Here is a 24027-nt window from a genome sequence, read left to right as displayed (position 1 = left end):
ACTCGGGCAGCCTCGGCGTCCTCCCCAGAGCCGTCCCCGGGCTGGCCGGCTGCGCCGCCGCTGGCTCTGCGGGGACAGCCGACGTGTCCGCGCGAGGCCGCCGGCGACTGCTCATTAATCAGCGGAGTCCGCGGCTCGTACTACGTACCGTGCGCTCGGTGGTACCTACGCGCCGCGCGCGCCCGGCTCCTCTTGCACAATCACTGGCTCTGCGGCTCCGAGGGGGAGCGAGGGGGAGAGGAAGCGAAGGGAAACAACCCAGAAACTTTCATCTTGGACTGTGCTCAAGCGAGGGAGGGAAGTTCCCTGGTGCCTCCCTCCCAGACACGTCTTTTCAAAAGCCTCCACCAGCAAGAGTTAGTATGATACTACCTTCCGCACAGCACGAAAGTATTACGAGTTCACTGGGATTTTAAGTAGATGGAGGTCGTTAGAAAATGGTTAGTACTCCACTCATTTAAAAAAAATACTGCAGCTGCGTTCTTTTAAAAAAAAACCTGTTTTGTTTGTAGGAGTTGATGAGAACTAAATACTTTATTCAGTTAATTCGATTTTTAAAGTATTGGTAAAGAGGGAAAGAAAGCAGTTTGCCAGGCTGGAGACTACCGCAAGTTTAGAAATAGATCTGCGAAAGATAGTGCAGAGAGCCAGCGCTTTGCAGCATTTAGCTAGCGAACAGCTGTACCACACAGTTCTGGATAGGATAAATACATTTGAATAAGGTGTATTTTGACATATCCTGTAGAGGGACCCTGATTACTGCTGATACAGTAAGCTGGGATTTAAATGCAATCAACACAAACCCAATATGCAACTCTTTATGTGCAGTTTCCCATTCTTGCAAGTTAAAAAGTTCATTTCCTCCCAGAGATACTCCTTGGAGTTGCCGAGTGCTTTGAGAGGTGTATTTCTGAGGCACGTCCCTGCCTGGGTGGCTCTTTTCGTGGTTGGAACACAGAGTGTGTTTTCACTGACCTTAGGACCAAATAACTTGTTCTGGCACTTTAAAAATTAGATGTCATATTCAGGGTTTTCTTGAGTTAGTGGAGGTCGTGTGTGTGTGTGTGTGTGTGTGTGTGTGTGTGTGTTGAAAGGGAAGATTGGTTTAGGTCTCCCTCTAGCTAGAAAAGAGTTAATAAAACCAGATAGAGATAATGATCAATTGATAAATGGCTATTGAACCACATAGATGGTGTTAGATTGCTTCTTTGGCACTAGCCCATTTCCAAGTAGATTTGAATCTAAGGAGACTTTAAGTCATGGAAAACATTTTAGCTAAAAAACAAATAAAAGTAAATTATATAAATGATGGATCAAAGTTAGGAAAATAAATTGAAATCGCTCAGAGACAGAAACTTGTACAGCTGAGCCATTATGATGTCTTTGATCCAGCTGTTTCACTCTGTGGGTGTATAAAAATCTCTTTTGTGTGTACCTGTGTGCATGTATGTGTGAAAGTGAGCATCGGTGATTATATGAAAAGAGTAGAAATATAGGGAAGTAATTTATGCATTATGGGTGCTGTATGAAACTATATAATATTAATTATACTATTTACTAAACAGTAGTACAATAAAGGGAGAAAATCACAATTTAAAAAAGTATAGTGATTTCACCATATTTTATATATTTTCTTTATTTTTTGGTTTTGAAGTAATTGGCAACTCCCCTCCCCCTCTTTTTTCTCCTGTCGTGGTTATTAAATGCTTAACCTCCTCTGCATTTTTGGAAAGCATGTGAAAGAGGGTATGAGTTTACGTGTTTTTTTTTTTTCTCCTTTAGGATGACATTTTAGTTTGTATAAATATTGTGTAAACTTAAATTGAAACTATGTGTAAATCTAAAAATATATGTGCTGTACATGTTTAATATGTTTATTTTCCTGACCTATAGTTCATCAGCAATGCTGATTCAGTGTGTGTGTGTGTGTGTGTGTGTGTGTGTGTGTATGTGCCAGAGCAAGGAAGATATCTCGCAAAGCCAACAGTTTCAAGGAATACTAGTCTCAGTATACACCTTAAGACAGCTTTTGTCTTACTGCAGGTAAAAGTTTGTCCAGTTTAATCAAGCCTGCAGAATTTTGTATTTCTAAGGCATAGAGATTTTTTTCTATATTATTATTTTAATTTCTAAGAAAAATTTGACTTAGCTCTTGAAATGAATACAACTTATTGGGCATATTTTTTATTTCAAAGTTTTCTGTAATAAGAAAAACTGTAGGATTTACCTGACCGTTTCTTTAAATATTAGAAAAGACTGACTAGCAGGTTTTAAAACTGAGTTATAGAGAATTCACCATCCGTAGTATTTAACTACAGCAAAACTTAAGAGTGTGAAATAGCTCATGAATACTGAAATTTAATATTCTAGGGTTGTATCTTCTATGGGTAATTTAGGAAGTAGGGTTATGAAAATCTTTGTCTTTTGTTTTGTATGAGCAAAGTTAGATCTGCTAATATGTAAATCTTCAGTCTGTGTAATTCTAACAAAAAAGATACCACAATCTGAAGCCAATTTAGATTTGGTGGAACTAAGTCTGTTCCCCTAAAGTTTGAGATATGACAATTTGACTGCATTTTCCTGCCTCTCTACATTCTTCTCCTGTATTTGATTGAGTATGATGTTTTCAAAAGGGATAATATTTTTCCATACAGACAGATATTTGGTAACCTTAAAGGGCATGACTCTTGACTTTTGTAAAGGGAGTTCTTCTTTGGGTCACTTTGATCATTGACAGGTCGAGAATAACCAGAAACCCTTTGCTCATCTTCTCTGTTCATCTCCTAGAATCCAGAATGTTATTTTACCCATTTTAACCTCACAAAGTACTGTTAAAAGCACAAAATCAGGACTGCTTTTGGAAGTTGTTGTTGTTGTTTTTAATCAGGCTTTAAATGGCGATTTTTCGATTTCTGTAAATCTTCTGTGCATGTGAGAGAATAGCAAATAAAATTTTTGTAGCTACCTCAAGGGATGCAATAGTCTAATATATTTTGAAATCTTTTCAGAAATGAAACCATAGCAGGTAAAGGGCTAGAGCCCACACTTTTACACATTACTAGAGGCATTTACCTTTTATTATTAGTGAGGTATATTTAACCTGTTTCAAATAAGATGTGGATCCCTTAATAAGGTCTCTTTTCAGAAACGAGTGAAATACTAAGTTAGAATTATAAATGACCCTGTGCATCATTATGTAGTAATTTAGGATTCACCCAATGATGTAACAAAATTAACAACATAATTTCATTGTGAAACTGTGTCTTGTTAAAGAACAACTGTCTGACATTATCCTACAGTTGCTTTATTTAACTTCATGCAAATATTATTAGTAGTGACATTTTTCTATTGTGCATTAGATTGTCTCATTAGCATGATGTGTTAGTTATCACCAGAGAAATCATTTCCTAGATAGGTGAGGGGCAAACCAAGAAAGCTAAAAATTAAATCAGTGATTTACATTAATACCAGAGCATCTGCTCACCAGAGATAGGACAGAGTCAAGCAAACTTTCTCACTAATATAAAATCTAGCCCATTTCAGAGAAATGATAAATAAAATATATTGTCAGAAACATATAATAACATTGCTGGAATCCATTTAAAAGCAGGTTTGAAATGAATTTTTCTCCCAGTAGTCTTTTAGTTCTTTCTATTCATATAGGCAAACACGGTTTCCGTTGGTTGAATCTATATTTTCAAGTGGAAATGGTGGTTTTGTCTGACTTCCTACCTGCCCCTGCCCCCCGCCAAATAATTTGAATGTTTATTCATTAACAGTTTAAAAGGCACATAGACAGTGTTTCTTACAAGTCAGATGCCTAATTGTATATCGTGGTTTGATTCTTCTTTCTAGTTTGTACAATACATTTTTATTCTAAACTCTATCCCAGTCGTGCAGCCCTCCCGTCCCTTTTAACAGAGGATGTATATTCTTATTTAACCAGAGACCTGAGTAAAGCAGTTGATAGTTAATGGTCTTTGAAAATGACTTTCACTGCCAGGCATCATGCATCCCTAGGTTTCTGCACTTTTCCTCCTCCCTTTTTACTCCCCTTCTTACAGTCGGTGTGTTTTAGTAATCATGTCTTACTAAAAAAGGATTAAATTGACCAAACTTACGGTCATGATGCTAAAATAAATATTTATATTATATTAGGAGGCATGTAATTTCAGCTTGTTGAATTGGTAGGCTGCTACCTCCAATTTAGTTCCCCTCTCTAATTTGAGTGATAATGTGTTTTATTTTGAAGTCTTAACTGTAGACATATGTTCACATATAATTCTTATCATCCATTCTTATAATGTAACACTAAAATAGGAATATGTGGATAATTGTTAAAATACAAATTATAGCATAGAGAGAGGTTCCTGTGTGCTGGCCTATACTTTGTAAGTCTACGTATAACATGCAGACTTCATTTAACAGGTACTGTCTAATTTGTAATGCAAGGGAGGGGAAAGTAGTAGGCCCTATTTGTGGTGTTTACATATGTGTAAAAGCAGATCAGGCACAAACATATTCTCAGATGTGTGTGTGGTATATATTGGTATATATTAAAAATCCGTGCACAAATTTCAAGTTTATTTTCACCACAATACATTAAGTGACTTGGAACGTAGTAGGTGATCATTTTGAAATTACTTTTCTCACGTTTCTGTCATCTGCTCCCTGGGACTGTGTGTGTGTGTGTGTGTGTGTGTGTGTGTGTGTGTGTGTAATTTGTAAAGCCTTTTGCTAAGGTGAGTCGAGTAACCACAGTTGAAAAATCAATCCCTAAAGGTGCAGCTATCTTATCTCTATAATTGTAGGTATTTTTTATAATTGCATTTATGAGTGTATCTGAACACTCACTGATAAATTCTGTTGTTCATGCGTGGCTTTATGGAAATCTGATTAATGGAGTGACAGGACAGATTTGGGCTCCCACAGCAGCACATCCTCCCACTCTGTGTCAGGGTTAAGAGCCACGGCAAATCCTCCCTAACTAATTAGATGCTGAGTAAGGCATCTTGGAGAAGTTGGGGCAAAAGTGAATGGGTCACAGCCAAAGCAGGATTGCAAGGACTCCAGTGATAGTGAAAGCATTCCAGTTTGCTAGGTCATTGTGACACGGGGAGCTGATTCCAAAGGAGCAGGCCGTTACAGATAGTGAGCTGGCGTCATCCACTTCAGCAAAAAACAAAAATGCTAGTGCTTCTGTCTCCCCACCTTATATGCCTGACACACACTTAAAAGTTAGATTGGGCACCTGCCTTCATCAGTCTGCAAAGCTTTCCACAGGACTTTCCCTATAAACATGAATAGCTAATGACTCTGTACAGCCTAAGAGGTATTTTCTGAACTTGGGATGCTTGATTAGAATACACACACACACCACACACACACACACACACGTATGTATCAAAAGGAATGAGACAAGAAACTGGAATTTGCTTTTAGCTTGTGTCCACAGTTTGAATCATTGTGTTGGAAATGAACTAGGAGTTAACTCCTTTTTTCCCACGTAATATTGTCAGGGAACTTCGTGGTAGCAGGGAGAGGAGAGCGAATCGTGGGGTGACTTTCTCAGTGAGAGAATTTTTTTCTGGGACTCCCTGCTTGTTACTATCCAAAGAACATGGAATAGAATGGTTACAAGATTTCCTTTCATGTGAGGTTTGGAGCCCGGGTTGTTCTGTGCGTGGAATGAATTCTTCACCATGTGAAAATCCTCTTGTCCCTCTCGTGGTATGTTTTTGTCGCTACACAACTACCCCTTTCCAGGCCTTGGTCAGAGAGAAGATTGTTTGGGGATCATAGGAAATGATTGATCTCACCCCTGTCTGCCAAAGCTGATGCCATTTTTATTTCCCAAAAAGCAGCTGGCTTCCACATTTTGCTTGGTGATCCTCGTCTACTTAAGGACCAGGGAGAGAAGGAGGAAGGGAGTCAAAAACCCTTTCAAGGAACTTCGACATCTATTTTTAAGCTTTAGAGAAATAAGGGAAAAGAGGCATAATTCAGGCATAGCAGCCTTTCTATCCTGACATACAAGCAAGACATTGTGTAGAAGAAGGAGTTTTTTCCTGTAAGATACAACTGTAAACAGGCGAAAAAAATAAGATGAAAAACTTTCTGAACAACTCAAGCTCCAGGAAGTTTTAATATGTACAGATGACGTCTGGAAAATGACGCCTGGGGTGGTGACATCCGATGTACCCCCATCTCCTCACTGAGCATGACCTGTACTGCCTTCTCCCTCCCCAGTTTTAAAAGAAATTTAGAGACTAGGAAAAATAAAAGTATTGATTCTTTTTTAATTTGTACATTCCCTGTAGGAAGCCTAGCAAATCTCATAGTGTACATTCAAACCCTAAGGTGAAAAATTTATGACTCGAGTTCATTTGGGTGAGGGCGGTGTGCGGTGGTGTTCTGTTCAAACGCTCTGGGAAGCATTTCATGCCACAGAGTCAGAGATCAGGAGAAGAGAGGAAGAGCTATATCATTTCTTCATCCACAGAGCCTTTCTTAATGGAAATGCTTGTGGAGAAACAATGCATTATTCAAACCGGCTAACGTAGAAATCAAATTCTCAGCTTATTAATCATCATTCCAATTAAAAAAATGAATTGATCCTTTAACAACAAAATAATATCCTTTTGTTTTTCTTTAATTAAGCTCATCAGTTTTTCATTTCTGTTAAGAAAATGAAAATAATCTTGAACAGTAGGAAGTTACTCATTGTAGCACAGATTCTCTTGAGCATATCTGACATCTTATTTACTCAGTATTTTTAGACTGCAGTGTTATTTTGCTACTGTCTTTAGGGTTTGTGTGTTGTTGAGAGGGGGATGCTTTAAGTCTGTTGTGTTGGCGGCCATTTACTTAATGCCCTAAATACCTAAATACATGGTTAGGCTGTTCTTCCTTCCTATTTCCATTCCCAAAGACCTAATTTCTTTATTTTCCTTTCCCCTCTTTTTTCTTTTTCTGGATTTCTCCTTACTTTCACTGGGCCTGTTTGCCCTAATATAAAGGAATTAAAAGGCAGTACCTCGCTCTGGCAGAGGGATGGGAAAGAGGTGCCACCCTCAGATGTGGTCCTCATTGTGGAGGTGCTGACAGGAGGACTGTCCCGAGTTCTGTTCTGTAACGGTTCTTTAAGTCTGGGCTTGATAAAAATGTGTTACCAAGGGCCCAGGCTTATCATTCAAAGGTGCTGAAAGGCAGTTCAGTTGGATCCTTCACCGTGTAAGAAGGTACTTAGCTGAATAGAGATTTTGCTTTTCTCTTTTTCTTTTTTTTTTTAAGTAATTCTTGGCTTTATCATTTTGTGCAGTTAGACTTACATCTGCGCAAGAGAGCATTTTGTTAGAAGGAAAACGTGTAAAGTTTTCCATCAGTAGGTTGAAGGTATGACTCTTTGAGACAAACTGAAGTTAATAAGCGTTAACTGGAACATTTAAAAAAAAGGAAGTCGTGGCAGCGCAGATATTAATGGGTGACATTAAAAATTGGAATTGAAAGCATGCCCTATACATAACACAATGAGGAGGATTCACTACTGTTTTGTATTTAATAAATTTTAACTCCTTGTCCTACACAGCTGAGAGACTGTTAAAATGGGCAAGATTAGAAAATATTATTTTACATGGGAAAGACACAGCTTCCAGTCCTGGACCTGCTGTGCTTTTGTGTGACTGTCATGAATTTTTCAACTTTATTAAGGTGTCTTTTAGTGGCTATTTGTTTTCTAGACAGTTCTTCAGGACTCATACTTGATGATCAGAGAGTACCTGAACGGGGAGTTTAAAAAGAAAAATTTCAGGATAATGAATATTTTACATGCCGAAAATAATTACTTTCAGCTGGCTTAACGTAATAACACAACTAATATTAAAATGAGAACGTTCATCACCAGGGTTTAAAAATTTTTTTTTTCTTCCATTAAAATTTAAGCAAGAAAGATTTCATTGACTTAAATCATTAGGATGGCTATTTGGGGCACCTAATCAGGCATAGGTAAAGAAAGCTGCCCACTCCTGTGCCCTCTGCCAGTGCTGGAGGGCAGTGGACATGACTGGGAGGCCACTTGCAAGAAATGGGACAGTAATTATACACTAAGCATATTCATGAAGTTGCCTTCTTGTTGACCTCATGTCAGAACATAAGAGTCAGGTAGGTTATTTGTGGCTCTATGTAACATTGCTTTTCTTCTATTCTTTTTTTTTTTTTTTTTTTTTTGGTTTAAATCAAATTTGGTTTTTTTTTTTTTTTTTTTTTTTTTTTTTTTTTTTTTTTTTTAGGTATAAATATTAGAGTACCAGAAAGAACCAAAACCAAAAGCCCTGATCTGGACTTTGTGGAAAGACTTACTGTCTTGCTATGGAAAAAATTTAAAACCCCACAATGTCACATGGTAGTGCATTTGTATGCACAGACAGGCAGGAAGTGTACACCTGTCCTTTGGTTGGTTGTAGGAATTAAGTGATTCATTTCTAGGTTTGTTGAGGTTTTGGCAGTGGCTGCCTCAAATGCAATGAGTGTATGGATAGCTCACCCTAAAAAGGAATTCCTCATGTTAGGAATGTCATTTTAATGATTCCTTACTTTGTAGCCTTTTTGCTCCTTGAGGGTAGCTTTTTGGGGAAGCTCAGTGTCATTCATTGGGAAATAGCTTGATTGATTCTTACTTTGTGAATTGCCATTTTCAACCAGTGAAAAACTGCAGTTATCCTCAAATGAGTTAGGACTAAACTGAGATGGAGATACCAAGATTAGACTCTGACTCGAACTTCAAACATCTCATCATTTCCCTTCACAACCACTTCTTTTTTGTTTTCTTGGACAACTTTGGAAAGTAACCGGGGACTGAATAAATCTTAAAATATCTTACCAATCCTATTGTCTGTTAAACGGAGTTCCTTGTGAAAAAGAATTTTTCCATTTTGACTCTTTTTTTTGACGTTTATTATAAATGAAGTAGGGAGGGATCGAGAGAGAAGTCCGACATCTGGGAGAGCTTGTTTCAGTAGCCAGCATGGGAGTCCGAACCCTGGCTTCATATAGGTGAGATGTGTTATGGGAATAAAGGCCTTGTGCATTTAATGAACCCCGCCTGCCTGTCAGCTTGTTTTTTCTTGCACCATTGTTGTTCACATAAGAAAAAAAAGAGTGTTCACAGCCTGTGGTGAGATTAGAGTAATGAAAATGAAGTGTTAATCTGTCGATAGCTAGGACATCTCATATATTGCTTCCTGGGCCACATTCATGCTTGTATAATATATTCCAGGTTTTCTCATGACCAGAGAAGCTTGGATGCTCATTATATTAAAAACACCCTTTTGGTTAAAAGTGAGAAGTGTTAATTTTTACTTGTGCAAATAACTATTTTTAATAACTTCTGTGTAAACCAACTGCTGCCTGCTTCTTGAGTATGCTGATGACCCACTGTTCTTTGTGTGCCGGTATGCCTGTACTTTTGGTCTCTCTCTCTCTCTTTTTTTAAAACAAATGTAGAATGTTGAAATGAGCCTCAGTGTAAGCCTAGTTTGAGATACCCTTTCCTAGAAATCAGTGATTCATAGAAAGAAGTGAATGTAATACCTTCATCCCCATAGAATATAGATTAAATAATATTAAACATTCATTATCTCATGCTTTATTTTTTATCTTAACACAATAAAGTGCAAACAAAAATAAACAAATCAGGAGTCTTCTAGAACTGTTTTATGTATTTTCAGTCAGCTGCCATGTGAACCTGAGGAGAAAATTTTTAAACTTTGGTCATCATGGATGGGAATTAACTGTGTTTTTCCATAAAATTCCCCTTTCTAAAAGGTTATAGTAAATAAATCAACATGAATGTGGTGAATTATATCAATACTTTTCCTAGAACTCTTGTTTTAATTTTTGTTTTTTACCATTTTACTCATTAGTCATTTGAGAAATTTAAAATTTTTTCTCAAGTGATACTCTTAAAGAAGAAAGAGAATATGTTTAGTCTTAGATTATACCAAGATGTTTTAAAGAAAATGATGTGAACCGTTACATGCATGCTATCCCACGGGGTCATCTCTTTAAGAAGCACCTTAAGAGATGGTTTCAAAAGAGGTGTAAAAGGGGTGGGAAGAGGTAAATTAATAATTGAGTTCCAGGTGTCTGCTTCTAATTGCTCAAATTTCAAACATAATGGATATTAAGGAAAAATGCTTCCCAAAAGGAGTATATCACATTGTTGTTCAGCTATCGGGCCTAAGACTATTTATGGAGCTCGTACTTTTGGCATTTTCTCTTTTCCTAGTCAACTGGGTGTTAAGGAATGCAGTATGATCATTATGATTTTGTGAACTGTTTACTTAAAGTTGTTCAAGTTGTTAAGAATCAAGAGATTTGGGGGATTAAAGTTTGATTGTGAAGTAAATTTGGCATGTGTTCAAGGGTTGCTTTCTTAAGGTAAAACTGGAAGAAAAATGCCTCTCTGATAGGAAGGAAACACCTAATTAAAAATAATCTTTCAAGAATGCGGGCCAATGATGAAACATAATTTGCAAACACTCTCCTAAAGTTGATTTACAGTTTTTTCTTTTTAATAAGTTGGAATATGGCTGGTCATAGCATATTTAGTGCATTCTGAACCATACAGTACAGCAGAGATAGCCTGTTGATATCCTTTGGTGAAGGGAAAAGATACTTTCCTCTGCTAAATAGGGTATTTCTAATTTGTTTGTAAACTCTGTTAATAGATAGAAGAATATTGTTGTGGTTAATTGGAAATAGTGAAATAGAAAAGACTTTCTCCTTGCACTTGCTTCCAGTTAAGAAAAAAAGCAAATAGAAGTGCATGGTGACTTTGTCATAGACATCTGCTTTTAGGTAATAATCATTTTTAAAGAAATATGCCATGACTTTTGGGGTCATTTGAACCTGCAATAATGTCTATTTAATATAAGTATAAATGTCAGATTGTGGCATACATGTGGAGCCAGTAAAGATGAGTATTTGCTATGATAATATTCATGCATTCTAAATGTTGACTTTTAAAATTTACCTTGAAGATGTATTCTATTTTTGTATTAGGGTCAGTTTTCACTTAAGTATATGATCGTTCAAGAAAGGAAGTGCAGAAGTGTTAACATGTGAAGGAACAAAATGGATGTAGATCTCAGTAACAGTTTGACCTGAGCACGTTTTCTGGGCTGCAGAGAAGAATGTGGTTGATTGAAAACTAGCGTAAATGTTCTGTTGAACCACTGTGTAAGACAAGATCATCAGTTTTGGATTTGCTTTACAAATTTTTTTAATTATGAAAAGGAGTTTGCTTTGCGCTTGATGTTTGATTGAACAACTATATTTTGAAGTAAAATCTACCCACTGTTGTACATTGTGTAAGCCCATGAAATAAGAAAGAGAAGACACCCTTCTCTTTTTCTTCCACAAACTCTGTAAACCCTCTTTGGAGTAGTATGGCATTTCAAAGATCAGGAGTTGCCCAAAAGGTCCATGAGGAAGTAAGGTAAACAAAGCAAGAGGAGTGAATCTGATGGGGACTGTGGTGGACCAGAAGGCTCTTGTGTCAACCACAGTGAGGTGGCAGCTCCCTAGCTCTAACCGGTTGTTGCTGGATGGGAATGCAAGGCCCAATGTTGTGAGGTCTTCCTCTTCTCTCTCTCTTTTTTTTAATGGGAAGTCAGAAATCTAGATTTTTATGTCAGAACCTCCCGATTTTTAAATCTTGGCAACCTTTTCAAATGTTTTTAAAAGTGTGTGGTCCAAACAAAACTCATCTGTAGGCTATATTCAGCCTACTGGCTGCCATATAGAAAGCTCTGTTTTAGGTAATATTTTAAAGGATGAAGATAATAGTTTCATTGCATGTGAGCATTCATCTTGGGAATTCCCCACTGGGATGAGACCGAATTCTTCATTTTTTTTCACAATTTAAAAAAAAGTTTAGGGCTTCCTTGGTGGCGCAGTGGTTGCGGGTCCGCCTGCCGATGCAGGGGATGCGGGTTCGTGCCCCGGTCCGGGAGGATCTCACGTGCCGCGGAGCGGCTGGGCCCGTGAGCCATGGCCGCTGAGCCTGTGCGTCCGGAGCCTGTGCTCCGCAACGGGAGAGGCCACAGCAGTGAGAGGCCGGCGTACCGCAAAAAAAAAAAAAAGAAAAAAAAAAAGTTTAGTAAATATATTTCTGGTGCTGAGAGTTTTGATGTATATAGCTTTTATTCATATGACCCACAATATAAAGAAAAATCAAACATGAGCAAAACAAAAAATGGACAAAGACTTTTAATAAAGGTAGAAAAGTAAGAATTTTAGAATTCTAGGGAAGGAAGGGGAGATTTCTAAATTTGGAGAAGAATCCCATGATTTGTGTCAGTCACTGATGTATATATGAAAAGCTGAATTCAACTATAAAGGGCTTTTCATCTCACCTTTAAGCAGTGGATTCTTGGCCCTGAATCTTTGTGGGAACGCAATAATTTACCAGGCAATTGATTATGATGTCACGGGGAAGAGATGGACCACAAGGCAAAACTTCCCCGTACTAATTCGTACAAGGCCAATATTGTATACGAGCTTCAAGAAAACATCATTTATGTTGTATAAGATGAGGTTTTAAGTGTCTTTCTAAATTTTTCGAAGGGGCTCTTTAAGAGAAATAATCTAATCATAATTGAAATTCTCTAGGCAAATCATATATCAACATTTTCAACAGAACAGGTAATTAATTGGTTTGAATTTCAAATTGAAGGTCATCCTGTTATTGATTTTCGTGGGAACAGGAAACGAGAACATCTTGTTAAAATGATCTGCAAACGGGGCCTCTGTGTGCCTAGGTTCTGTCTAGGGTCTTGTTGAACAGCATTGCTGGACAGTGTCAGACACCAATCAGAAGGGAGTCATCACTGATGTCAACATTAACAAGCTGTTGGTTTGCTTCCAAAACAGCAGAGAAGAGCTGAGCTGGAGGAAAGACCAGAGAGTAACAGTTTGTTTTATATAGCAAGTCAGGTATTTCAACTCAAGTGACTGGTGCAGCTTGTTACAAAGCATCTGTACGTGTGTCAGAATGACGTTGGTGTGCCATGTGCGAGAAGTTCAGCATCAACACAGCTGGGACTTACCAGTTTCAGAAGCCTTTCAGCTGGGAATTAGATAAAGTATCTTTAATACAGGGGAGGGAGGCACTGCAGTTAAGAGAGTGGTGAAGAATGGAGGATAAAAGAATATACCCTTTTAGATGCTCTTCATTTTTATAAAATAACATTTGTTCTTTGTATTTGAGAAATAGTTTTATTGTTGCATGTGCCAGGCTATTTTAAAGCAGTCATTTCTCTCTCCGCTGTGTTTATACTTCTCGCGAATGGTGTAATGTGAGAGTAACATGTACTCGGTGGGTGGCAAACATGATGCCTTTCTAAACTGGAATAAGTATTTTAATTTGAGCTGTGCTAAACAAGTTGGAAACTTAATGCAGCTTCTTCTTAGGGTTCAAAGTAAAATTCTTAATAAAAAAGGGAGGGGGAGAGCCTTCCATTTTAAATACCCTGGAGCCATTAATGCAGTTATTTCCAGGTCGACTTCTTTTTGTGTAGGCATGACAGTAGCACCAACCATCTGCGTTAAGCCTTAACATTCCACAGAGCCATTTTAAGTTTATTATGAGCTTCAAAGCCTGCTCATCCCTAAGAGAATATCAAGTTTAAGCATGTCACGTTGCCGTAGTCACTGTTAACTTTCTTAAATCAAGAAGTGCCTTTCTCGAGTCAAAAAGGTTGACTTTCCTACAGGTGATCCAATCTTCGGGTCCAGTGCAGTCATCTCTCTGATTGTTGCCCCCTTGAATTGTCAGTCCACCCTGTTAGCAATGACTGGAAAGTACCCCAGATAAGGCAGGACTCCGCACAATTTGTTTAAAGCCCTGAGATGATGTCAACATTCTTTTTCAACTTTATTCTTAGAGCTCAAGTCACTGATCCCGTTTTACCAATTCCCAGCTGGAATTTCATTACAGTTTTTAGAAATGTAGGGGAGGGTGGGAAAAGATGCTGATGCTGTCCTAATACTTGGGAGTTTCTACACCACAGAAGGCTAGCGCTTTGGGAAAGAATATGGGGGCTGCCCAGCCTGATCTCATGGTGCTCAGTTTCTCTTCTGAGGGAAAGGAATTCCCCATTACCTGAATGTGAAATGCCTACCCTTTTGGAGGCTCCTGGTCTTAGTTCCTACCTCAGTTAATAAACCACCCCTGTCTGTACCGTGTATCTTAGAGATGGAACTTGACGGACTAGTCAGCATTGCAAAGGTCACCCTAAAGCTGTTGGCAGAATACACTGCCCTTTGTTGCTCAGTGATTATAATGCTACTGTAGCAGTTAACTGGATGTATTCGACTGAGCTGCTTTTCCAGAATACCAAATTATTTACTTCTTTTAGATGCCTAATAGAATGCCCAATCACAAGCTGTCTCAAGTATATTTGAAAGACTTCTTAACTTGAAATATCAGTGCTTTGGCCACCAGAGGGATAATATATGCAGAGTGGGTGTCCATTGCATTGTTTTGCTTCAGTGAAAATACTTCTAAATTATTCTCATCTTTCAGAGTTTTCATATTATCCAAAACGATAATGTTCCAACAGAGTAGAAGATCAAAGGTGGTCCAAAAAGTTTCCTTACATTACAGCTTGTCTTCTGTCATTGTAGCAGTATTTAAAATCATGTTATGAATTGACTCTTTTTTAAGAAAAACCCTATAAAACTTCATTTCCTTTCATGTTATTTCCCATGAATATAAAATGTGGAAAGAGCTTTTTTTTTGGCTTTAGCTTATAACTTTAAACAGAGTGCAAAAGTGGGTTTCACCATATTTTTTAAAATATAAATTTATTTATTTATTTAATTTTGGCTGTGTTGAGTCTTCGTTGCTGTGTGTGGACTTTCTCTAGTTGCGGCTAGCGGGGGCTTCTCTTGTCTCGGAGCATGTGCGCGGGCTTCAGAAGTTGTGGCTCGTGGGCTCTAGAGCGGGGGTTCAGTAGTTGTGGCACATGGGCTTAGTTGCTCTGCAGCATGTGGGATCTTCCTGGACCAGGGATTGAACCCATGTCCCCTGCATTGGCAGGCGGATTCTTAACCACTGTGCCACCAGGGAAGCCCCTCACCATATTTTTGTGTATTCAAATTTACTTAACAATTTTCTTACTGAAATATTACTTAAATTATATTCAGAATTATGAGGAATAACTAATAAATGATCAAGCTATTTATTTGAGGCAGGGGAACTGTACTTGAGAGAGTTTTGTATTTTGCATGCTTACGTAGATTTTGTGGCACCGGTACAATCTTGATATACCGTCTAGTGCACAGGTTGTATCTTGGCTTTAGCTCTCATTTACAAAAGTTGAGTAAAGATACCAAGGGCTAAGGTGTGAGTAACTAATTATTTTCACTTGATGCATGTCCTTTGGACTGACTACTTTCCCAAATGTGTGATCTGCCACATATTCTTACTTCCTCTAGTTCTTTTTGGTCCTAATCGGATTGGTTTAGCAATTTAGGCATTTAAAATTACTTCCTCTTTGGTTTCAAAATGAGTAAGTGAAGACTCAGAGAAATCCCTTCAGTTTACCTTTTAGTATCTTTGAACAGCAAATTCTGACCTACCTTCCTTTCAGTTGTTTCTTTTTTGTTTGTTTATAATTTATTTATGGCTGCGTTGGGTCTTCGTTGCTGTGCGCGGGCTTTCTCTCATTGCGGCACGTGGGGGCTACTCATCGTTGTGGTGCGCGGGCTTCTCATTGCAGCAGCTTCTCTTGTTGCAGAGCACAGGCTCTGGGCACGCGGGCCTCAGTAGTTGTGGCACATGGGCTCAGTAGTTGTGGCTCGCAGGCTCTAGAGCACAGGCTCAGTAGTTGTGGCGCACAGGCTTAGTTGTTCTGCAGCATGTGGGATCTTCCTGGACCAGGGCTCGAACCCGTGTCCCCTGCATTGGCAGGTGGATTCTTAACCACTGTGCCACCAGGGAAGTCCTCAGTTGTTTCTTATTGAGCTGGATAAGAACACATTAAGCAGACTATGTTCCTTCTCTCTCCAAAATAACAGAATGAAATCAGTGTTCAAATAGCTTTTGTTGCAAACATTCAGCAATCAAAGGGAACTAAACAAAATGATTTAAAATACAGTGATTAGCATTAAGTTCAGATTCTGAACAGTATTTGAAAGCATAGTGACAGAGTTTTGTGTTGTAGGTTCTTAAGACCTAAACATTTGTTGAAAAGATCTTTTTCTTTAATCCAGGGGTTTGTTTATCTTAGAATAATAATCATTTCATGCTGTTCCTTTTTTTTTTTCTAGTTGACCCATTCTCCAGACCTTTAAAAAAAAACTTTTTAAGTCGATGTAAATTCCATTTTAATTAGACCGGTGCAATCTAGTACTGCAACTAGCCAGGAATGGAAGAAACATGCTGGAAGTTAATACAACCGAAATCAACCATAGCCAGATAATTCCCCTGATCTTTGTTCCCCACCTCCACAATTAAATGACCCTGTTGTTCTGGAGTTTCAACAAGACATTTAAGGTTCACTTAAAAAAAAATGATCATCCTTTACAGGATTGTTTGCTCTTGCATTTCTCTTTCTTTCTTTCCCTTGCCACACAGCTGTCACTGGTATAGGAGAAAGATTGGGGGGAGGGGAAGAGGAGGAAGCCCTGTTCAAATCGTGTCACGTAGCACTAATTCATCTGCTCTCATTAGAGCGAGCGAGGGACAGCAGTGATGGCCAAGAGCTGCACTCCACACATGACACGCGAACAGTTTGGGGAATAGAAAATTGCTTTCTCAGGAAGCCCAGCCAATTAAGGACTTGACCATATTGAATGTCAAGTGTTAATTTAGGTTTTTCTTCATTTTCCCGGTAGTAATGCGGGTCCTGTGATGAGCAAATACATGTCAAGTAAAAGTTGATTGCATGAAGGACCCGGGTATTATATGTCACTGACAAGTCACAAATGTACTGAAGTCTTTTAACCCCTTAGGTGAGTGTGGTGGGGGAGGGGAGAATGGGATTAATGTTACCATAATGATAAGAATAGATAGTTTACATGGGGGTGGCATGGGTGGGACAGACAGTAATGGTAATTCATGCAAAAACAGGGGATAGGACAAATCCTACTCTCAGGGCATAGAGGCCCTTGAAATGCATACCATATGATTCTCTGCCATTGCATAGAATTCAGAATATATAGTCTGTCTCCTAAGATTATATGAAAAGGGAAAGTAATGTACTCTACGGTCTTTACCTAGGAAATTCCTTATTAATTTTCTCCTTTGGAAGAAATAAAACATTCATTAAGTAATCACACTATTTTGGACATTTTAATCCTTTGGCTCAGTGCAGCTGTAAAATTTCTGGTTATTTATAATTTCAGCTTCTAATCAGCTTCAGCTTCAAATATTCATTTTAAAAAGTAGTTGTGTAATAGAAAAGATGCAAAACATGAGATGGAAAGAACGTTTATTTTCTGTCACGAGTTCTCTGGAAGGTGGTGTTTAGCCAGTAGAAACAAGTAGGTCTGTCATTGTCTTTCATTTCTTTTAGTGCCCAGTTGTAGAAGGGAAGAGATTCAAGCTTCAGTGAGTGAGGTAACTTTGTGATTTGAAACTAAATGTTGCACGTTGCCCATCATGTATAGCATCTCATTTCCATTCATCAGCATTCATTTACATATGAATGTCTGGAAAATAAGAGAATGTTTCTGTTGCAATTGTACGAGTAGCAAATAAAAATATCCCCACTGTTTAAAACACTGCTGTGTGTAGTTTAAACAATCTTAAAGTGAAACTCAGAGCAGTTAAAATCTGGTCATTTTTTTGGTTTTCTTTATATGTAATAATCACTTTCCCCCTTCATATCTTTGAAGCTGTCACCTTAATTAAAACACTTTCTTGAAACTCTCTTCTATTTATTCGACAGTTTTAACACACTTGCCTTTGTGTCTTGACAATGCTTGCACTCTGAAAACTTGAGTCTGATAAGGTTTTAATTTTGGCAGCAAAAAATACTAAGAGTCTTTCTATCCCTCAGGTTAGGAGCTGTACTATCATTGTATTAAAATTTGGCTAAAGTTACATTAAGGGACAGTTAGGAAACGATTATGAGAATCTGCTGTTTAATAAAATAGGTTTTGCTGAAGAAAGAAACATTAGGCTCCTGAATGCTGGGATGTAATATATCAGTTCTTTAACATCTCCCTTCCCCTTCTCAGAACTAACCAAATAAAATAAACTTAGCCCTCCCTTCCCTTCCTATGTTGATAAGCTCTGTCTATGGGGCTCCGGTGGCATTGCGAGAGTACTGTCTAATTAGAGCCCAACTGTTCCGCTGGGTGTGCCGAGAGACTTAAGTAAGTTTCCGTAAAGTAAATTCTGATGATGGCAGCTCGGGGTTGCTGATTCAAGTTATTCCTTTTCTTCTGTGTCACTTTTGACGGATGGTACCTAATGCAATCAACCACAGGCCAAGAAAGCCTTTCCTTGCGTTGTTAGTAACTGGACCAGGAGAGCCCCTCCTCCCTTGATCTCACCTTCAAATGCTCACTCCTTCCTGCCACCCCCACTGACACTTCAGCCCAAATCGGAAAGTGAAAAGAACCGCAGGGCTGCCCAGGACAGGCTCTTCTGAAACTTCATTTCCCAGTGGTGCAGCCAGAGCTGCCTCCCTTTGCGTGCCTTTTTGATAAATTTAAGAAGTCAAATCGCTGACACAGATAGATAATCCAAGTGTAGAGGGTGAAGAGTTATAAATTAACACATTATTCCCTCTTAATGTGAAATACTTGAGAATGCATTTTCTCAGTCCCCTGACATCTACCCAGTGAGGGCTCCCATTGTACTTTTCAAGTGGCATTGATTTGTTAAAGCGCTGAATTAGCATCTCCAGCCAGCTGCTTGATCCACTGTTGTGTCCTGGGGCTCTGGTACCTCCTCTCTCCCCAGCCATCCGTTTTTTCCCTGCACTTTCCCCTTTCTTCTCTCCCTTTCCATTTTGCTCCTCCCCATCTCATTCTCTGTCTCTCTCGTCCTTTTCTTTCCTGTTGCTTGTGTTTCTTTCAGTCTGGTTTCATCCTACTGTCTCTCTTTCCTTTTTCCTCCTTCCGTCTTCTATCCACACACTTCCCTGTCCTGTCTCATCTTGTTGCCTCTGAGGGTTGCCCTCACTCAGGGTTCGAGTCTAACTGCGTGTGTGTGTGTGTGTGTGTGTGTGTGTGTGCGTGTGTGTGTGTGTGTGTGTGTGTGGTGGGGACGGGTCGGTGGCGGGACAACTAGGGGTGGGTAGCTCCAAGTAGAGTCTTGTTGAGAAGAACAGATTAACGCGTGTTTGTTTGTGCTCATCTTAATAGGAGTTGGTGAGAAACATCTCACCTATTTTGCTTTCTAGAAGCCAAAAGGTAACTTACAAAACTTTAAAATTTGTATTTCTAAGTGCCATTTAACACAGTACTGTTTTCTTTTGGTTAAAGGAAAATGAAAATCACTCATGGTTATCACAGATTTGATCATACACACGTACCCTCTAAAATGTTTACATTTCTGCAAAATTTATGGATTTGTACAACTTTATGCAATTCAGTGAACTTATTGCTAGAACTTTCTTTTCTAGCAGGTTTTAGATGATTCTGATTCTCCTTATTTGTATTGGTACAATTTCCTATAAAAATATGACTTTCTCATGATGCATCACTGTACCATAGCAGTATTAAGATTATAAAATCGGTTGACATTTTTTTATTTAGAAATAAGGGATGGGTTATTGCTTATTTTTAGCAATGTGTCTCAAAGTTCCAGAGGTCTTCAGAGGAACCGCATCACAGTTGAGAGGTTTATTTAACATGCTGCATGTGCATGATCACAGACCTTCACTCTTCTTTCTCTGGATATTGGGCCAAGATGCTTTGAGACCACTGTGTTGATTAATTTGGTATGAGCAAAAAAGTGTATCTGTCTGAACTTAAATAGAAATTATCCTCTGTAATTTTAATCTCATTGCTTTAAGTGGTGCTGTCTGCAGTTTTACTACATTTCCCTCTAGTAACATAAAAATTGGAATTTGAATATACATTGGTAATAAGTCAGATTACTTGAAAAAATCAAATGTCTCTATTGTTGTTTCATATAGATTAAAATGACAGTTTGATTTCAGCATTTACATTTTGAAATGGAAATATTTCACATAGGATTTGATAATCTTTGCTTCACTGTTGGCTTGATTTCCCACCCCCAGTTCCCCAAGTCAGGTATAATTCCTTTTTTTTTTTTTTAAATTAATTGCTGTCCTCCTAGCTAGAATTAACGTGGTTTGGGATTAGAATGACTCTTCAAGGCATGATAATTTCTGTTTAAAGGAAAGGAAAAAGAAGTCTTTTAACTGGGGCTTAAGACTAATTCCAGCTACTAAGGAGACAACATTTATGCTAAAGGAGACAATTTGGCTTTATTTTCTATGTGCATGTTAACCTGATAGCGATCATCATTTTGGATGTTCTCTTAGATGAAGTAAGGTCTTCTTCAATTGTTGCAGGAAGGGGATGTGGCCTCATTCTAGGAGATGAAAGCTGGAACACCTTCTGCCTTTTGCAGGGATAATCAGCTCACCTGGCTGTAGTTCAGGGTCAGGGCCAGAAGGAGGGACTTGCCACTTCTTAGAATGGCCTGTGACTAGAGTAGAGAGGATGAATTAGAAGACAAAATAGTAGGGCAAAGTTGAAAGTGAAAGTGCCCCATATGAAAATAGTTAATGATGAGAAAAGGAAAAAAAAAATCAGAAAAGTAGAAAAATCTGGAAGGCATACATTAGTAGTGAGAGAGAAGTTGAGGATAAAGGAAGGATGTTGGAGGGGCAAAATTATGGTATCTTGTAACTTCCAAAATTAATAAAAATCAATACTTTTGTGATCGGCTATAAAGGGTCAAATTGGCATCACAGCAGAGTTAAAAATTACTTTAAACAGTTAAAAACCTTTAATGTGATTTTCAATTTTTCATTTGTTGTACACATGTTTTTCCTTGTCCCTTAGTTTGTCACTTCTGTTCCTTGGAAGGCAGACATCTCTGCACAAGTAATAAATCAATACCTCTAGTGTTTTTAAAAAAAACAACAAAAAACTAATTTATTCCTTGAATGTTGTGTGATAGTACTTTAACATGAAATGGTTAAGTGTGGATGTTTTAGAGTTCAACACCTTTGAGTTTTCCTCTAAAATTCTCCAGAGAAGTCAGAATAATTTCTGTTTTTGTATTTTGTAAGTCTAAATTAAATGTCACTTAAATGCGGAAGAACTGGCGGCTTTGATAAGTAGTCCCCAAAGCAAACCAGTTTGTCAGTAATCATAACCTAATCATGAATGCAAATGCAAAGTTTGTTTTTTAAAAAGTCTAAGACAAACAAAGGAAAAAGAGAAACAGACCCCTCTCCAGCACAAGGCAAAATCCTCCCCACCTTCAACACGAGCCTTTCAATAGTAGCACTAATAATAAGAGAGAACCTCTGGCGTCGGCCCAAGTCCTGTCGAGAGGGAGCCGCCAATGGCCAGCGCAGTGTGTGGCTCTGCAGAAGTGCCAGAGTGACACACGCATCACAAGCCGGTCACAATGCAAGGGGTCAGGGGTCACGTTCAAGAGTAGGGTGTTGCTGGGCCCTGCCAAGGAAGCAGAGGTGGCCCCTCTGTGCTCAGTGTGTGGGTCTGTGTACTCCTTTCCCGTCAAAGCTGGCCCGGGAGGGCCAAAAAAGCGGTTCCTTGGCAGGGTTTAATGGCAGGATGATGTAGTCTGTTGTGACTAGTGCATTCCTTTCAGGTTAAACTAGGGAAATGGCATTGTGTTAAAATTCCAAGTCGCATGAATGTTTTATTGCCACAGTGCATTTCGCCCTCTAGGGGAGTGTGTGTGGCGGCCCGTGAGGGCGGGGGCCGCGGGGGGGGGGCACTTAGAGACTCAGGAACTATCAGAAGAACACTTCCCTTGGAAAATTTTACCCACCAGCGTGAAGCTGATTTGCTGTGATGGTCACTTAGAAGGGTTTCGCTTTTTCCTAAACTGTGGCTGTTTAAAGTCTGGCCATCCGGACAATTACCAGCTGAAGAAAATACAGCAGGACACATGCAGAGAGGTTGGGAGATATAGAGGAGGAATGCGCCAGAAAGGAGCTGAGCTGCCTTCTTGTGTAAACTGCCCGAGAGCAGCGAGGGGCCCCTCCCCGCCTGGTCCCTGTCCCCCCCTCCCTGGGCTGTGTTTTGCTGTCTGCCCGAAGGCCAGGAGTGATCTGTGACCCTTGCACCACTGACGGGGAGGCCACTGCAGCTCATGGTACCGTATGTTACCAGTACTACTCCCTCATTCCTTCTCACTGGCTGCTTTGGGGTGTGTGGGTTTTTTTTTTTTTTTTTAAACCTTTTCTCTCATAACGGTTTATATTAGTCAGAGGGATACAATTTTGGAACGCAGAAGGTCCGAGAGTTTGAAACAAAACAGGATTAAGTATGGCACTGTTCTTCCCCCCTCCTTGGTGTTTAGAAGGGCAAAGCAGAACCATTCTAGTTCAGTTGCAGCCAAAGGTTTCCAGTGTGATTTAAAATCAGGAATTCTGGAAATAGGACAGTTTGAAAGATGCAGGTCATCTGGGCTGTGGATCTTGTAAAGAGACTTCGTTGTGAAGCCCTGTGAGCATCTTTAGGGTTTGAGGACATTCTCAGGTTTTGCAGTTGTCTCAGATATAGCCATTTTGCAGATTGCCCTGACCCCTGTCCCTCCCCAGGGGAAACTCTAGCCTGCTCCTTCACTGTTCCACTCGTTTGAGGTATGGTTACTGAGGGTGTGTACGATTTGACTTGGGTTGTAACTGTGCATGTTATATGTAGCAGTCAGGATGGCTTCATGATTTGATCTGACGCAACTTAATTTATAACAAATTAAAATGTGGATGTATGGAACGGCCTTCTGATTTTGCATTGGGACTTTATAGAATATTTATGCGTCTGACTTTTTCCCTGTGAATAAGAGATGTATGGATTATCTTGGGCTTACCTAAGTAAACATATCATCATAATTTGAATTTAGTTTTGAATTACCTGTTTCTCTTCACTTTCAAACCTTAATACTTCCTTTGATTTCATGCTCTTGTGATGAGTCATTTTTCTCTTCCTTAATAATGCATATATAATATACACAGAGTTGCGTATGTGTGTGTGCCTGTGTGTACTTGCATACTCTGATAACTGCCAAATGAACGCAAGGAAAAACTTTTTAGGGTTGCTAAGCCAGGAGAGTTTTACATTGATAAATTTTTTTAAAAATGCTATGTAACAGAAATTTAAGTCAAGAATATACCACAAAAAAGTAAACTATGAGTGGGGCTATGTGCCATGTTTATTAGAGTTTTTGGTACATGATTTATGTATTTCTGTAAAACGATGGTTTTGTCAAGATAGACCTTGAGTTTAATCTGATTAGTGCTGTCCATAGATGTTTTATTAGCTATAAACAGATAGATTCACATAGTTTATGGGAGGTCTTAAACCAACAAGCAGTCAACTCTATAGCAAAATCAAGATTTATGTGTGGACTTGGCACTTCAAATTTTTGATGAATTCATTAGAATTTCCGTTACATTCTAGAGAATACTCACTTTAAGAATTCTTTTTACCCTGTTGAATGTAATAAAGTGGTGATGGAAGTTTTCTTTTGATGATTCTTGCTTTTAGTTCCAAATTTTAAAGTGCACTTTTCAGAGGAATATTAAACTTACTTTGCGCTGGATTTTTTTTCCCTTACAGCCAATTTCAAAGTTAATTCTTTTTCCTAAATAGTAGAAAAACTCGTCAGCAGTGCCAAATTGAGAAAAAAGTCTATCATGTATGCTTAGATTATCTAAAAAGAAATTGTTATCCTGATTATGGAAGCAGTTTTTGATTATAAAAAGGATGTTGTGGTTGTATTCAAAACCTTTCCAATTTATTAAAATTTTCCCTTTATAATCCAAGAGGGAAAGA

General features: G+C 38.7%; 1 protein-coding gene across 1 annotated transcript in view; it reads left to right on the top strand.

Moving 5' to 3' along the window:
* BNC2 (basonuclin zinc finger protein 2) overlaps window positions 1-24027 on the top strand; it is a 299077-nt gene that overhangs the window by 9603 nt on the left and 265447 nt on the right. The gene's annotated exons all lie outside the window — the stretch shown is intronic.

This window comes from Lipotes vexillifer, unplaced genomic scaffold (genome assembly GCF_000442215.2).
Source record: "Lipotes vexillifer unplaced genomic scaffold, Lipotes_vexillifer_v1.1 scaffold31, whole genome shotgun sequence".
Classification (NCBI taxonomy): Eukaryota; Metazoa; Chordata; class Mammalia; order Artiodactyla; family Lipotidae; genus Lipotes; species Lipotes vexillifer.
The sequence above is the reverse complement of the archived record's forward strand: the minus strand, read 5'-3'. Positions and strand labels throughout refer to the sequence as shown.